At 31.3% G+C, this 6000-nt stretch overlaps 1 long non-coding RNA gene across 1 annotated transcript in view; it reads right to left on the reverse strand.

The window, feature by feature from the left end:
* The window catches only part of LOC124240630 (uncharacterized), a 43458-nt gene extending 38727 nt beyond the window's left edge, over nt 1-4731 (reverse strand). The window contains exon 1 of the long non-coding RNA XR_006888963.1: nt 4159-4731. This is a non-coding gene — a long non-coding RNA (uncharacterized LOC124240630). The remainder of the gene's footprint in view (nt 1-4158) is intronic.
* Between the last annotated feature and the right edge of the window lie 1269 nt (nt 4732-6000).

The raw sequence follows: 6000 nt of genomic DNA on the forward strand, positions 1-6000 counted from the left end.
ATATCCCCTCTCTTCTCTAGAGGGAGATGCTCTTTCCAGTCCTTGGCATAGTTATAAATTGGATTAAGAAATAAATTTGCTAATCCAATTATGCAACTAGAAAGGAATAATATAAAGCTAATAATAGTGGTTGTCATTGGATGTTAAAAATGTGATTTTTAAATAGAATTTTTTTGTCTTTTCTGAGGTTTCTATGCCTATATATTACTTGTATGCTATGAAAAGTTAAACTTTTTAAACAGAAAACCCCTTAATTTTTAGATCTGAAAGCCAGTTTCGTTGTGCTATTAAATATTTATAACTATAAACCAGATTTGCTTTTCTTTACATAGCTTATTAATATAATTTTAAAATTAAAATAGATTATCTACTCCGTTTCTTTTTGCTTAGGAAGACTTGTCCTGAGCTAACATCTGTTGCCAATCTTCCTCTTTTTGCTTGAGGAAGATTTGCCCTGAGCTAACATCTGTACTAATCTTCCTCTATCTTGTATGTGGGTCACCGCCACAGCAAGGCCACTGACAAGTGGTGTAGGTCTGTGCCTGGGAACCAGGCCTAGGCCACCGAAGCGGAGCATGCCAAACTTAACCACTAGGCCACATGGGCCAGCCCCTAACCACTCCTTTTCTTATACTTACCTTTTGAGGTTCTGGGGGCTGGAAGAGTGGTCAAATGACAGCAAAACCTCTCAACAGAATTCAAGAAGTGATTCTTGAATTCCTTTTCAACACGCCTTTGATAACACAGAGTAGACAGCTTCCCTAAAACTGACTTTAAAATGATCTGATTTTTGAAATTATCTGTACAAGTCTTCCCATGATAGTTAATTCTTTGTTGTCTCTTCTAAAGTTCCTGAACTTAGCAGGATTTACATTTACAAATTTTCAAAGAGGGTGAGATTGTGGTGGTAAGACTGCTTCAAATAATTGTTTTTATTTTTCAAGGATTTCTTTCTTTTTCAAAAAACAAACTTTCCCTTCACAGAAATCCTATATACTTATTCATAATCAAGGAAAAAAGATCTACTTCCTCACCCTAAGATTTATCTCACACACATAGTAAATCAGTACTAACAGTTTAACAAAGGTATTCTTCTAATGAATCTGTTCATGTTATTTGGTAACCTTTTTTCACTTAATCATGAACAACTTTCTAGCTCATTAAATATTCCTTGGATTATTTTAAAAGCTTTCCACTCAGCATGTTATTTAATCAGCCTTTTATTATTGGACACTTTAAAAACTCTTCCAATATTTTAATATTATAAACACACTATAATAAACACATGGATTATTCTTAAAAGAGCATATTTATTATTGCTTTTACAATATTAGAAAACTGAAATAGATAATTTATCACTCTTTTAATGTGCTAAGATCCTTGAAATATAGCATGGCTGGTCTGCATTCTACTATATGTGCTATATATATAGTTTTTCTTATAACTGAGGGAAAAAACCAACTATATTGCTTGTCAGCATAAAATTAATATTTAAACTTCGGAACCTGATATTTAGGCTGGTGTTTTGAAGTTCTGGATATCCTACTCCACTTGCTTTTCTTCGCTTCTTAAATTTTCAATTTTTATTCATATTGCTAATACATTTAAAAGGTTAACATGTATGAATAAATGAGGCGCAATTAATGATAGGAGTGTTATGTCCCTCAGGTATGTTAAGTTAGGGAAAAGGGTTAAGAACTACAGATATAGATTGTTCATATCATGCAAAAGAGGGCTAATGCCCTGACCGTTAAAATAAGAAAACACTTAGCACACATGAGAAGTTTGGCCTGATTTTTAAAAATGTACAGTTGTTAGTTGGGAGAGAATTGGGGTAGTGAAATGGCATAAATAAATGCATGGAGACAGAAAAATGGAAAAACATAACAAGGCTGGGGCAAGATCATGAGGTACAAGCCAAGGAGTTTGAATTATAACCTATAAGGAAAAGCAGTGTTTTAGGAAAATTAGTGTGATATAGTACAGTGGATGAAACAATTACAGGCAAAGAACTCCTCAGCTAAGATGCTGCAGAATAGCGATAAGTGAGAAATAATGAAGTACTTAACTATGGCAGGAATTCCAAGAGTGGAGGAGTCAAAGATGATTGTAGTTCATTTGGGTAAAAGACAAACATGAACAAGTTCAGAGTGTCTCTTGGAGCCATTAGCTTTGATTAGCTAAAATGATCAAGTAAAAAACAATTTCAGAGCCATCAAAGCATAAAAACCTGATCATCACACATATACCTATTAACCGGCCATTTAAACATTTTGTTTACATTCTAAATGATCTCAGATGAAGGTTCCAACCTTGAGTCAAATTTGTAAAAATATTCTGTTCCATGTACAAAAGTCAAATAGGCTGAGGCACATACAATTCTCAAGGTTCTCTTAAAGAAGTATGGAAAATTAAATCTGTAAATTAAGAAAAAAGCTTATACAGCTATTAAGATATGACCCCATAACTCTTTGATCCTATGAGATATGATTCTCCTCTTGTATATTTGATCATAGCCACCCAGACCTCCTTGTTGTTCCTTGTACACACCAAAAAATGCTTCAGCCTCAAGGTGTTTGTAGTTGTTATTTCATCTGCCTGAAAGGCTCTTAATGGTTTTCTCCCATATCATTTTTTAGGTCTTTGTTCTAATGTCATCTCTGTGAGGCATTTTCTCACCATACTATTTAAAAACATACCTCTCCTGCTTTCCAAACATCTTAATCCCATCCCTTCCACCTCCCTTGCTTTATTTTTCTCCACAGAACTTATCACCATCTGACATACCACATACAGTACCTATCAGTGTTTTGTCTATTCTATTACTCATGCCTCATTCCCAAGATTGTAAGTTCCATGAAGGCTGAAATTTACCTGTTTTGTTCAGTGCTGATTCTCAGTACCTAAATAGCAGAATAAATAAATCTGTACCACTCTCTTTATATATAAATATTTCAAATCTATTTTTAATGCTCTTTGTCAAACATTAGTATTTTCACACTGCCAGAAAAAACATTCATGAAAATATAAATTAATATAAAAAGTCTGTGTAGACTATGTTAAAATTTACAAATTCTCTTATGAAATGATGTACTGTCTCAACTTATACTATGGGACAACAAATACTCTATGCTTCATTGCTTCATGCTAAAGGGTATTTTTAATTGATAACATGGAAACTTAAAAAAAATTACCTATAGTTTATTAGCATATGCATTAAGTCCAAAGAGAAAAAATATTTTAATGGTACTATAAGAACTTATATCCTTGAAAATGTTACTTTCATAAATATAAATATTCCCAAATTATAAAATAAGATGTGGGAAATAAGAAACTCTGGGGTGATTTAAAGTTTCTACCACTTCCTAAAGATATTGTTTAATAGAATAATCCATGCTAAATGGTTAAATTATGAAACAGAAATATATAAACTGCCTTTCATAACAAGTTAATCAAATTGAGGAACATTTAGTGTAAAAGTGCCTTAAAAGTTTTCTTTTTGCGCAGCACAATTTCTCAAACAAAATCTAACCCTATAGCATAAGATAAATATAAATAATAATGAGATTCTCCAGGCAGTTTATAGTTCTTCAAAACACAGAAGTCCAATCACAAGTAATAATAAATATCAGATTATTCAAAGTCCCACAGAATTAAGGAAGACTTGTGCTCATCAATATGCTAATCTAAGTGTATTACTCATGAAATTTTTGCATGAATTCAATGTATTAATAATCAAGAAATAGACCCAAATAGAAATTATAAATGTTGCATTTAATTTTAGTATATTAAAGACAAGAAACCCCCCAGCAACTAACTTGTCACTTTGCACAGTAATTTTAACATAAAAGGTTTAAACTTATTTATTTGGCCAACATTTTCTTCACTGCATATAGTCTAAAAAAAAAAAAAAAAAAAAAAAAAGACATCAGAAATCCGTGGGATATATTTCATAAACAAGGGAATAACATAAATTCTTAAATTTCTGGTAGAGGAGTTAATTCTGCATTAAATGAGCTTAAGCTATTGGTAATACAACAGAAATTGTAAGAAATTCCTTGATAAGAGGTAAGAAAATAGAATTTTTCAGCTGGAAATGTACTGATAATGGTCTCATTTCTTCTCCCAGATATGCAAGCAGTATGTCTAAATACTTACTAGAGCCAAATCTATCTCAAAACTTTAGGACATTAATTTTTCTCCTTTTTGTTAATACTCAACGAGAAACAACACTTAGAATACAACTTTTTCCATGAATAAGGGATAGTAATATCCACCTGCAAAAGGAAAAAATAAAGTTTGATTTAGAACGTCAACTTCTAAATAAATAAGTTAACTTAGAGATCACAGTTTATGAATGTATAATCTTGCTAACCCAATTATGGCTAACCTGGGCATGTATCAATAATGATTACTCACTGGCTTAACACCCATAATTCTATAACAACCAAAATAACATATAATTGATTGGAGAAAATCTTTGCTGTTAAATATGGAATTTAGTCTATGGCCAAATTTTCAAATATACTATCACATGTCAGTATGTGTGATCTTAAGAGATTTGCATTTGAATATAGGATGCAAACCGAATTTTTGAACTATTAAAACATTCCTCTCACTACCTCCTGGATACTTGCCTGAAGTCCTCTGAGTTAGCTCTAAACTCAATCCATACTCGAAGTAACAGATTTAAGATGCTCGATATTGGAATGATTTGGCATCAACTTAAAAAGAAAACTGAATGAAAAAGATTAGGATTTTTTTTCCAAAGAAGATGGAAAAAATGAAAATATACACTCATATATAACTATTTCTTCTTTGAAAAATAGCCAAATTAAGATTAACATTAAAGGGTCTAACTTTTATTTTACTATTTGCTTTTTATGTGTTTCAAAATTTCACAAAGATGGAAGTATATTAACTCTTACAAATAAAACTTCCAGTCCTGTTGAGTTACCTAAATGTGTGTTTCATTAGGCATTGACAGGCTATTTCCTCTTCTCTAATAAGACACTGGAAAGAAGCTGCATACAGTTACAATGAATTTCAATGCCAACAGTTTTTCTACATTTTCTTACTCCCCTAATATTTCAATTTTTCTTTAATCTATTCTCAGGATTAAAACAAAAAAAGTTTTCATTTAGCTGTAATAGCCCCCAGTGGTCCTTCTTCACATCTGGAGCACCTAGACACAAAGATTTACCTAGTAAATGTAAAATCCAGTGTTCCCTTTGTCATTTAGTAGGCAGATTAGACTAAATATAATTTTCTAAAATCTGACTTCACATACATTTAGGAAAACAAAAACGAAAAAAAGAAATCTAACTCCTGAGTTGTTCTGGAACATACTGGACAAACTTTGCAATTCATTCAATAAATATTTCTAAGCATCCATGTGTTAGATCCCAGAACACTTTTAGTGGAACAAAAAATTACCATATATTTGTTACAATCTTTCATAAAATGGTTCAAATGAAACAAACGAAACAGGTTAAGAGCATGATGAACGATGGTTAAAACCACCAAGGCAATATTATTTCCATGTAAAAGCTGACATTTAGTTCTAGACACCATATATATGGTATAGTGCTTCCTTTGGGCAAATGTGAGATTATCCTTAAAAATGAGAGCTTTGTCTTATAAAATATTTTCTTTTTAGATCCTCAAATACAATTCCTTAAATTACATCTGAAATACTTTTAGGGTTTCCGAAATAGATAATTATAATTGGAAATGATTCATTAAGAACTGCTTTTATTTTGCAGATTTTCTGCTCAGTTACAATTGAAAAGGGTAAGATATTCCTTGTAGGAAATAAGAATAGAAGTACGGTACACTATACAAACACACTTGTCTTCTCCTGAACATCAATTTTTAGTTTAATGACAATAAAACATCAACAAATAAGGAACAGCAGATAAAGAAAATATTTTCCTTCAAATTTTAATTCAATTAAAAATTTTGACTGTATTCGCATTTATAAAATTAATAAGTACAATA

Source organism: Equus quagga, chromosome 6 (assembly GCF_021613505.1).
Source record: "Equus quagga isolate Etosha38 chromosome 6, UCLA_HA_Equagga_1.0, whole genome shotgun sequence".
Lineage (NCBI taxonomy): Eukaryota > Metazoa > Chordata > Mammalia > Perissodactyla > Equidae > Equus > Equus quagga.